The 12,150-nt window shown below is 39.3% G+C and overlaps 1 protein-coding gene across 6 annotated transcripts in view; it reads right to left on the bottom strand.

Annotated features, from left to right (window-relative positions):
• FHIT (fragile histidine triad diadenosine triphosphatase) overlaps positions 1–10,066 on the bottom strand; it is a 571,496-nt gene extending 561,430 nt beyond the window's left edge. For 3 of the 6 annotated variants that reach the window (XM_059856698.1, XM_059856702.1, XM_059856704.1), the window contains exon 1: positions 9,998–10,066. The gene's annotated coding sequence lies outside the window, so the exon portion shown is untranslated. The remainder of the gene's footprint in view (positions 1–9,997) is intronic. The other 3 variants (XM_059856703.1, XM_059856701.1, XM_059856700.1) reach the window with 3 other exon arrangements.
• Positions 10,067–12,150: the final 2,084 nt, after the last annotated feature.

The following is a 12,150-nucleotide window of genomic DNA, read 5'->3' on the forward strand; positions in this document are numbered from 1 at the left end:
TGGCAAAACCCCCACAAGGAAAGGCACCCAGTTGAGGCCCCACCATCTTCTGTGTCCTTCAAAGGAGGCATCCAGCAGTCCAATGTCTGCCCTATGAAATTAGAGCCAACCAGCTTGGGCAAACACCTGACTTGCTAAAGCAATTTTTTAAACTTTTTTTTTTTCATAAACTAAAAAGAAAACAGTGTGTTGCTACTAATGGCCAAGCCTGGTTACATCCACACAGGCTGAAGCAACTGCAGGTTGAATACACAGTGAACCAAGCTTTGGCAAGGTAGACAAGTGCTCTGCTTACATCATCTATTACTTACTTCTGAAAGCACCACAACTGCCCACATGAGATTGATATTCTTTTACACATAAAAAGACTCAGAACCATTTTCTTAACCTCTCATATAACTGCACAATTTGTCCATCCTTCCAGTAAAACAGAGAATTTTGTTAAGTTTTAGTACTATGTTCATTCAATCAGGATGTTTTGCCTCATTCAGATTTCACCTCCTTAAGTCAGAAGAGAAAACGTCAGAATGCTCTTGGCAGGAAAATCTGATTTGGTTAAACAGCTCAAGACTTTTCAAGTGAATATAAACTTTGAAAAATATACTTGTTTTTTAGTGAAAATCATTATTATTGTTTTGAAAATTTCTTCATTCCTACAAGTTTGTTTGAGGTTTTTTTTGGTTTTTTTTTTTTTTTTATGTCAAACAACCCCAAAGATTTCAACCATTCTAGAGACAGAAGTGGAATGCAAGGGGGTTTTTATAACAGCCTTTTTTAGGACAAAAATTAGGTTCTTGCAATGCAGTTCCTTTTGTATTTAATAGAAGCCCACTTCCTTACTAATTGTCACTGTTTCTGTGACCAAAAACTGCAATTAGTTACGCTTCACAACACACACATGAATCCTTTTGTGGTTATACTATTCAGCCTGAACATTAATAGCAGGACTCTTATAAATTCTGCAGGAATTGTATCACAATGCCTATTTTATTAAATCATTTGTGGCAAGAGACAGTTAAAGGCTGTGTATCCTTTAAATATATTATTCTAGTTGAGAAAACAGTCTATTAGATGAATTAAAGAAGCCAAGAAACCAAAAACCAAGTAAGACTACTATTCAATTTGTACAAACAGTACTTAATTTTTAAGATAACATAAAATACTAAAAAAATAAAATGCATTACTAATATTCTCTTATTTTCAAATAGACTTCATAGCTACAAACAAGTTTCACAAGAAAAATAAAACTGACATCAGAACAAAACCAACAAAGGAAAATAATTTTCATCAGTTCAAATGAAACTAACCAGGGCTACCAGCAGTAAAAACCCAACTTATTTTAAATTCCAAAATGAATCTGCTCTCCTGACCTTTATAAAGCTCAAGATGCATACGTACACAGAATAAACAAAATAATTTGAAAGCAAATTCACTGAGTGTGCCTGACCTTTGAAACAGCACAGATAATTTTAATCAGATTTGCACAAAGTTAGTCTGTCTCAGGTTCCTTGTAGTAACACAAAGATGACAAAACTACTTAAGGAAAGAAAAAGATAACATTTTATTTTTTTACCAAAATAAAATATCTTTATTTTTTTAAATATCCCTAAGAAAAGATCTTTTCTTTTCAGAAAAGATTCCTCTGAAATTCTACTCCGTCAATATCAGGCTAAGGTACATAACTCAGCTCTAGACAGAAAAGCCCTTTCTGCCAGTTTGCAAGTTTCTGTCTCAGTTAAGATGAAGACTTGACATCAAAATGGGAAAAAAAAAAAGTAATTTACACAAATATTTTAAAAATCGGAGTTTGAGGGAGTGGCCTGTAGTTGCCTCCTTGATCACCTAGCATTTAGCAGCTGCTTAAAGTTTCTCAGTTCCACTGATTATCTTAGATTTTTCAGAGTTAATGACTAAAAAATATCAAGATCTGCAGCATAAACCTGACAAGCAGCGCTGACTAGTAAAAAGCTCAAGTAACAAAGAGCAGAAGGTCTCAGAAATATACAAAAATGAGCCTTAGCTGAACTAGCTGACAGCACTTTCCTTTGTGGAAGGACAGATGCTACACCAGGAGTTAAACCTTATACTTTATAGAAGCCCCAAAGCAGGTCATTGCAAGTGCTTCTATTACTTGTGCCTGATGAAATGAGAATTATTAACATGGGGAGCCAGAAGGCCTGTTTAGGTTCACAATGTTCAACCTCCATCAAATTAGAACTTCCATGCCAACAGCAACAAGAGGATTCTGCCCAAGCTGGAAGAGACAGCATGAGAGCAAAATGCAACTAAGCAAAGACACTTTAAAAGCTGAAGTTTGGCTTTGGTACTTTTGAGAAAAGGCAATAGTGAGCAGGACAGAGATCTTCATTAATTATTTGCCCAGCTGGGGGATGCAACATGACAACATAGCTTTGTCAAATAATGCACTTTATCTAACACCACCAGTCCAAATTACTCCTGGCCTAGTTGCTTCTAAGGCTTCACTTCTTAGCATTTACAAAGGGATGTTCAGTTTAATAAACCACTTAGGACAGCTGGAAAGGAAATGTAAAGTAAATAGTATTAACTACATGAATTTATAAGTATTCATGGCTCACAAATGAATTTTCTATATTGGCTATTTCCTTGTAGAACCGATACTACCCTTGTAATTCTTACGAGCAGCAAGATGAGTCAAATGTGTTTCTAAGGAATTTGGTCCCTTCATCCACACTCAGATCATTATGAGCAAACCTGGTACTATTTGACATGGCCTCTAAGACAATAAGCAAGAGAACAGCATTCTGAAAACCAGCTTTGCTGAGAGCTAACACATGTTGAGGTGGGATCATGGATGCAGCTTTCCAGAACAGCATTCTTCCATTTGTGTGTCACTGATTCATTCTCTGAAACTGCTGCAGGCCAGCCAACCCTTTCAGATTATGGCAACAACCACATTTCTCTTCTGCCACACTATTCTGGTCTTCTTCTCTCTCCTTTGCTCACAGAGAATTTTACAGCTTGTCTGCAACAGCTATCTGATATCCTCATCTTTTCCTACTACTAAGGAGTTTAATTTATTCAGCTTATCAGGAAGCTGAGAAGGGAGCTGATCACTGTGTACAGACACTTGCACAGTCTGTCAGTGTGAAGCATTCTGACCTTGCAAACAGAGTTACAGAGGCCCTGGCACCTGGAAATAAATCACGCTGAGTGCAGTGGGTGGTTCCTTACAATATTGGCAAATATTATTGATAACTGCATCATCCAGTCTCAATACACAGAGAACCTGTTACAATGTGTTACAATAACTATGAAACATTTAAGAAATAATGTAGAATGATTTTATCCTTTCTAATGCTGCCTTCGTATTCCTATTTTATTATACAAAGAATGCTCACACATGACCAAAAAGTAACATTACACTAGAAAAATAAAGGAAAACAACTGCCAAATGGAATAGAAGTTTAAGTTTCAAATTTTTAAGCAATTTTCTACATCTTTAGACAAACACCTTTAAAAAAACTTGTTTTCCTGAGAAAGTAATTTTCATTTATTTGACTAGTCTTATCAAAATAACTGCACTAAAATTAACTCTTTTGTCTAACCTTTGAGTGTCTCAAATTGTATCCTGAGTAAATTCTTTGCACTGTTTAGCTTCAATATCCAACCACCCCTTTCCTGATTCAAATCTTCTCATAGAACTTCAAACACTAATTCTGATTTTTGGTACAAAGTTGCCTTCAAGTAGCTATTCCCACCCTACAGCTATTTACTATTCCCCACTGAACAGTCGCATTGCTACAGTGGGAGTGCCAAGAATACTCTCTGTATTCTCCCTTTTCCAATTCAGTCCTTAGTAGGACAACTCCTGATAGCTACACTTATAAAAACTTCTTATATTTATAATAGAAATATTTCACTACAGTTTTTGATAGGCAAATAACCAGTCTTACACCAGTCTATAATGATAGCTGAACACTTGAGTTGACAATAGTTTGCAGCAACACACAAACAGGCACAGCAGTTTGATAATCACCACTTCCCCAAACAATAACATCACTGCAGTTTAAATCCAACTCCTACAAAGGCTTGCAGAGCAATGGAAGCTGAAGTCCTGAGTCCTAAAATTTTCTAGAAAAAGATTAGATTAGGTCTTCATTTGAGCTCTGTTTGTCTGCATTTTGGTTTTCTGATAATTATGTGAACCTAACTGTATTTTTAAATAAGATTACACATTTTCTTCAGCCATACATCTGCCTAATCAAAAATAAGACATAAGAGACTCACAAACCCCAGATTTAGGCAAGCTCCCTTCTGACCTTCCCCCCTCTCTTTCTAATATTGAATGTTTTAAAAACAAATATCACCTGAAAATTTCTCTGCAATGAACCAAATTCTGCTTTTCTGAAACAGGATTCATCACAACCATATAATTCTTAAATATTTAATAACACAACTAAAAAGAGACTGAAAGCCTGAAATCATTAGATGTCACATCACAAGAAATAAAAAGGAGACATACATTTCTCTGCTAAGTGCAATTTCAAAGTCCTTTCACAGAGGGATCTAAAGACTGCCAGCTAGGTTGCTCTGCTACTGTATATTAAACAAGCAAGTAATGAAGCTATTGGTTTTGATTCATAAAAATGCCAAAAAGATTGTGGATAAAGTATACAAAATTAATGATTTTTCCTTTTATTTGTTTTTGAAAGGGAAGTATCAGGAAGGTAGCAAAAGTCAGGTAAAGCATCAAAACAGGCAAAGTAGTGACAACAGAAAACAACAAAATCAAGCACCTTTTCATTTTAGTGACCATTTAGAAAAACATCACTGCATTAATGCGATTTAAAAGCTATTTCAAAATCCAAAGTCCCTATGAAACACTTTACTTCCTACCAGTTTAAGAAATCATTATTTTGTTTTCACTAACAGAACACTGATGTTCATTCCTAATGCCGGCTAAATGCAAATTTGAGCCTCATGTGTTACCTACTGCTTTCTAACAGGCCTTCATTATCTCTTAGTTCTCAGTTAAGACTCGTGCACAAATCCAGCAAAACAGTTTAGAAGGTACTTAATTTTCAGTATTTGCATAATAACACTGAACAGGATAAATAATATGCATACTTAGTGCCAAGCACCAGCACTACGCCAATTTAAAGCCTTTTTCTTTAACATTTCAGAAATAACTTTGAAAGCAAATTAAATGACATATATAAAGTAGTATGCAATGACTTCTGAACAACAAAACACCTGCCAAGGCCAATACCTACAGGCACATCAGATTTTTAGTGACTTAAGACCTTGCTAAATCTCAGCAAACATTAATGCTAAAAATCCTTTATATTCAGAAGAATTGATACAAATGTTTTTGGCTCCTCATGCAGTAAGACAGAGCATTATTTTTATAAAGTTACAGGCATCACTGCACTGCCAATTCAGAAATTCTGTACTTTGGAGTAGCTACAAATGTGAAGCAGAAAAATGCAGCTGTTGTTATGTGTTACAATGCAAATCTGATGAGCTACACTGGGAATATTCAGTATTGCAGTGCAAATTGATGAGAGCAGAAGCACACAATCTGAATAAAATAAACAGGTTTATTTAAATCTCACAATTAGGAAATTTTCTTTAGTATTGTCCAAAAGATTAAAACCAGCTTTTTTTCCCAAGACCTCCTTACAATTTTTCAAGTTTGCTACTAGAATAGCCACACCACTTCCAAGAGGCGTAGGTCTTCAGGAGCACTCTATGAATTTGAGAAGTTCTATCCCCTTACTGTAACAATCTGCAGAGACCTATGAAAACACCTGCTCCTCTCTGAAGGTATCCTCAGCCCTCCCACCCTGACACATCCCCCTCAGGGATTACAGAACCTCCACTCTGGGGCCTTTTATAACTTGGGATTCCCCCTCACAGTCCAAGTACTGGAGAAGGAGAGCTCTTTCAACAATTTTCCAGTCTGTTCCATGTAGGAATACAGTCAGCACACTGTCTTGGAATTTAAGGGAAGGGAGGAGGAACTAGTCTTAAGTAAGGGCTTCTGCAGAAACCCTTTCAACAGCTGAGTCACAGAGAGCACAAGTGAAATCTAATTGCACAGTCCCCAGTGACACTGCTGGGACACTGAGGCTGCTGGATTAGGCACAATCAGAGCCAGATCCAACCCTTTCCAATAGGAATCATATTCCACTACTGCAAGTTCCCTTTTTACCAGTAAAGCTTTTTAAATGCTGATTATGAAGCTGGTTTTCCCATAGAACCCAATTTTATCCGTAGTTTGTGTGCACATTATTATGTGGAGAGGTAACTCCTTCACTACAAAAACTTACATGCAAAAGTGAATTGCTTCTTATTCTGACATTGACTGTTTACCATGGATACTCAGAATTATCCTATAGCTTTAGGGACAATCATATTTCCCTCCCTGGTACCCAAAGGAACCCAGGAGGCATTTTAGCAAAACAAAGATTTGGTAAGGCCTTAAAAAGAAATAAATAAATAAAAAGCAAACAAGCAAACAAAAAACCACAATTACATATGCATTTGAACACTGCACTTGGAAAACATGAGTTATAAACTGCAAGGATGCACAAGGAACACATTGCACCAAACATGTCTGAGAGTTTTATTTGATAAATTACTGGTGGAGTTGAGAAAGACATGAAGAATGAATGTAATTTATAAAGACTTTCTTTAAAGCGTCCATCTCTCCCTAGAGCTTATGGAAATAAAAAAGCAACAAAACTATGTAGCCCTGTAAGAATAACTTAAATCTAAGTGATAAAATATCTATAGGAAGGCAAAAAAGACACTTGAGATATTATTTTAATAAGGAGAAAATATGGGTGATACTGGATCAACTGGATCAACTTAGACTGATGCACAAAATAAAACACTGCCTACACAGCACCAAAATACTTGAAAAGTAATCAATTTGCATTTTGTAATCATTCTCCTGTTAGGATCTGAGCTACAGAAGTCAACAATGCTTTTCTTGGAGACTTAATATATCAACATTCGGCCCTCTGTAGTAAGCATGGCCAATCTGTCTATAGCTGTTTATTTACACACTAAAGACATTCTATACACAAATCAGCTGACAAAGTTGGAAAGTGACAATATTTTTAACCTTTTCAGAAATAGGCAAAATTATAATATAAATAAATGTAATTGACATAATTGAATCTGCAGATTCTGGAGAAGAAAGAATGACTGACATGTATAAAACTGAGTAATTCAATTTTCTGCAAATTCACAAAAGGATTCATGTGACAGATGACAAAACGAATGAGAGGATTATACATTGTAACTATAAAAAGGCAAATCCTATAAAGTACACACACAGTTGTAATATGCAAGACAAGTGGATAATCCCATGTTCAGTGTTAAGTTACATGAGTTGACCCTTTGTTTCCAATAGCATCTCTATATCCTCCAATTTTCCCAGCATGTAAAAGTATTAACTTGGTCACTAGCAAAGTCCATGGAAACTGCAAACACACAGTTCAAAGGCTGTCAAACTAAAATGTTACTATGACTCCAGGCTTTGTGTAACATGTTCTTCTCATTGCATTCTGAGGCATAAACCTCAAAAAAGAAAACAAAATTATAAGCTGAATAAAAGCATCTGAAAAATGGATTAAATGTTTAATAAATAAGTGAATGAAAACAAGTACACCTCATGTTTCACATATTGCTGCCTTATTTCTTCTAGTTTTCTCAAAACTACAACACCAACAAAATTAGCATTATTATAATAGTACATTTTGAAGAGATTAAATTAGAACTTGCATTAGAACTGTTACACTTGAAAAAGTAACAGTTCCCATTGAATGAAACTAGCAGCACCTCTGACAAAATGTCCCAAAAGGGAGAAAAAATAGAAATCAAGTTGAAAGAAATAAATAAAAGGTTTCATAGTAAGTGGTGAAATTGACAAGTAAACTAGTTCAGCTTTTCCCAGCACTAAACCAAAACAGGATAAAACCAGTGTGGGGTCTATAGACTATAACTGCCAAAACATGGCTCCCTTCACAGATTTCTCCTTGGAACCAGCCTTAGCCTAAGGCTGTTTTTATTCCTCTGCCCAGCATTAGGGTTACGCCTAGGGTTAGGGTTCTGAAAACCACACAGCCCACAGCTCCAGGCGCACTGCAGCCGCGAAAGGCATCCCAAGGGGAGCGCAAAACTGCCACAACATGTGCCTCCACGGCTTTTTTCTTGGCACCAACCTTAGCCCATGCACCTTTAACTTCCCTAACTAGGGTCAGGATTATGCCTAGGGTTAGGGTTTTGAAAACCACAAAGCCCAGAGCTTTATTCACACTGCAGCTGTAAAGGGCATACTGAGGGGAACGGAGATCTGCCCACAGTATGGCTGCCTCTCCAGCTTTCTACTTGCAACCAGCCTCACCCCTATGAAACCATTACTCCCTCAGCTAGGGTTAGGGTTATGCCTATGATTAGGGTTCTGAAAAGCACAAAGCCCAGAGCTCCAGGCACATTGCAGCTGCAAAAGGCATCCCAAGGGGAACACAGAACTGCCAAGACATGGCTGCCTCCACGGCTTTTTCCTCGGAAGCAGCCCTAGCCCCAGGCTGCTTGCACTGGTAACAGGAGGGTGTAGGCTGCTCTTTCCAATTGTATCCAAACTCCAGCTCCATCAAAGTGTGAGCTGTCTGCACATTTTCCGTACACAGCTCAGTGGGTTTTGTTGGTGCCGTCTCCTTGCCCCTCAGAGGGCTGTGCAGGAAGGGTTTCTATGGGCATGGGTGAGGTGCCAGCTCCACCTAAGACTAAATTTTTCAGTGCACAGAATGTAACTTTTAAAGACAGGAAAAGTATTCTCCTGTTGTTCAAAGACTTTAAATTATTCAGAATGTCTAAAACTGCATTTGAAAGGAAATGTGAATGTAGGTTATGAAATACGGGGACCTGCTATTTATTGGAGATGAGACATCGTGTCCTGAGAGAAAAGACAAAATATTTAATGCCATTTTTCCATTGGACATTTCAGAGATTCCATTTAAAATTAACATCTTAGCACATGTTCTGTAATGTCTTATCTGAATCACTAACAGCCAACATTAAAAAATTAAGTACTTTAAAAACTGCTTACAAGTGGACATATTGTGCAATTGCTCCTTGAACTGAACTTCGTGTTTTACTCTTTGTAAGATTACGAAAGCCTGTAAGATTTTTAATTACATTACACCCTCCAAAAAAAAAAAAATTAAACCTAAAATAATTCTTTGTCTCAAAACTTTTAGCTGAAAATCCCTGAGTCCACATTTTAGGTTCCATCCTTCAGCCAAGAACAAGAGGACTGTTTTAGGGAGGGGATAGGGAGTGGGGCTTTTTCTCGTCCTTAATCTTGATTTTATTAATTTCTGTAATAGGTTACTAAGAATCTGCAATATTAATCTTTTCCTTGGACACACACTATCCTCAGAAAGACATAGCTACCTTTTTCTAGCGTACGATATAGTCAAGCAGCCTACCCATGTTCAGCTAAACCATTTAGGAATTGGTATAAAAGCACTTGATCGATCACTTCGACAAAGCATGTAAGGTTTCTGAAATGGTTTTAAGCGTTACTGCCTTACACAGAAATTTAAACTTCAGCGACTGCTCAGTCTCAGTGATCCAAGCACGGGCTGGCTGTTGCAATGACTGCCTTGCGTTCTGCTGAGCATGGGAATTAATGGATGTGCTATAACACACTTTATTTCTGCCGAGGGGCCGCAGCACCTCCACGAGGGGCAAATAAAACAATTTTAATTAGCGCGAAACGTCCCCACGAGGGTATTTCAAAGCCGGAGGGGAGGGACAGGAGGATGGTGGGACCGTGAGGGGGCGGCTGGCGCGGAGGGCACGGGAGCGGCACCGCCTCGGAGCGGGGCAACGCGGCCCTCGGGCTCCCCGGCAGCGCCCGCAGCCCGCTCCTCCCGCTGGAACGATCCGCAACAGGAAAAGGGAGAAGGGGTGAAATTAACACAAAATGGAGACTTACACTCCCGCTGTGACACGCGTGCGCGGCCCCGCCTGTGGCGGCGCACGGCCGGGAGGCGGGGCCACCGCGACCTTAGGGCGAGCTGGGACGGTGTCTCGGCGGCTGCCGCTTACTTGGCTGCCTCTCGCCGATTTTCCTCCCTGTCGGCTATTTTCCTCGCTGTCGCTGATTTCCCCGCTTGTGGCGGCCACGGGAGGATCGTGAGGCGAGCGGCTGCTCGGCCGCGGTGGCCGCCCCGCAGGTGCCAGCCCTCCCGGAGGTGAGGGACACCCGGGGTGTGCCGGAGCGCCGTGCTCAGGGCCAGCCGTGCCCGAGGGGAGCCCGCAGGGAAAAGCCTCACTCATTGTGTGGACGCTCTCCTTGGCAGTACGAGAGGCTCACACCATTACAAGTGGGGAAAGTGATGTTACAGTGTGTGCTGTGCTTGTGCTGCTGCCCTGAGTATCTGGTTTCGACCCTGCTGGAGACAGGAGTTGGGATGATAGCTTCCATTTTGCTCTCATTTTGCCTTAATTTTTAGTTCTCAGTAGCAACGGTGAGACTGTCAGTCTGTGCTTCTGTGCAAACAGTGATGTCCCTACTGAATTCCCTGGACAGACACGGATATTGGAGCTTCTTCAATTCAATATTGAAGTTACACAGGGATCTCTGTAGCAGCAGCTCCTTCCTGAGCAGCACATCCAGCACCATCATCAGCTTCAGCCGTTTCTCCTTCCACCCTTTTTCTAAAGGAAATAAGCATGGCTAGTGCCTTGCTTTCTCTCAGTTGGACTGAGATTTTTGTGGTGAAGACAAGGTCTTACAGCAGAAAGCCAGGTTTCCAGTTGGTCTTTGGTTTGCTGAGAGTTTTGTTTGGTACCCGAGAAAACTCTCACACAGCTACTTTTGTGTATATCCACTGTAGGGGAACGAAGTTACTGAACATTACTAATAGTATTTCAAGCAATTAGAGATGCTGAGCTCAAGCCCAAACCTTGAACTTTATTTTATGTACTAAAGAGCGTGTTGAATGTTGTATTTGCTGGAGCCAGTACCACTAAGAATTAGTCCAAGGCACTTCTACTGCTGCATTAATGAACACTGCCATAAATAATGACCAGTACTCCAGTTGTCATAGTTTATCCTGTAAACTCACATTGAAGACATTGTTGTCACCAACCCATGAAGGTGGTATTGAGTGTCATTACTACTGAATGCCAATAGAACACCAAGATTGCCTTTTGATGCCAGTGTTGTGCATTATGTCTCAGTGTCTGTACTTCCCATGCAGCAAAGTCCCTTGTCTAATCCCAAAAACCACTCTGTGCTGAAGTGACAGCATCAATTCCCACTGCTGTTACGCATTTTGTCAGCCCTTTGTGACACTGCATAGCAACAGGTCCCTTGAGACATTTGTCTGCAAAGCTACCCTAGATATGTCCCTTTTTCAGTGTGTACACCTGTCTTCTAGGATTAAGCAATTGAGAATCCAGTAGTGCCTACTCCTCCTATGAGCACTTGATCCTGAGAAACATCCTGACCACTCGTTTGCAAAAGCAAACACAGTGGGAGCAATGCCCTTACCTAGTACAAGTGAAGTTTTTTGCCATCACAGGGTCACTTTCTTTCTTAATGATCACACTTTTCCCTTCCTGGCATGTTTTTCTGTCATTAATTGTTAAGGACACCATATCATTAATAAAAGCAAAGACCATCAGACTTATATATGGACAATTTCACTGCCATTTGCAGGTGGAAATCCATCCAAATCAAGGAATGCTGTGTGAGATCATGTGCTCATCACACCCTCATGAAAGTATACTCCTTTTATGTGAGTTGTCTCTTGTTGACTCATCTTTTTATAAAAGATTCAAAAACATTTCCTCTTTTAAGGTCGACAAGAAAAGATAAAAATTTAAGACAGTTTTGTTGTTTCAAGCACATGCTCATGATACTGTGAAAACACTGTACTGGAATATATGCTGAGAAAGCAGTCACTTCAGTAAAGCAACACATCAGAAAATCTGCTTAAATATGTCTCAAAGTTTTAAAACCAACAGAAAAACATCCCAACAAGCAATCCTGAATGTTATTCAACACTGTTGAAAACAAACTGCAAATTCTAATCTCTTTGAATAGCTCTAGCCATAATTCTCCACTTCTACCTCTGCAAC

This window comes from Haemorhous mexicanus, chromosome 11 (genome assembly GCF_027477595.1).
Source record: "Haemorhous mexicanus isolate bHaeMex1 chromosome 11, bHaeMex1.pri, whole genome shotgun sequence".
Lineage (NCBI taxonomy): Eukaryota > Metazoa > Chordata > Aves > Passeriformes > Fringillidae > Haemorhous > Haemorhous mexicanus.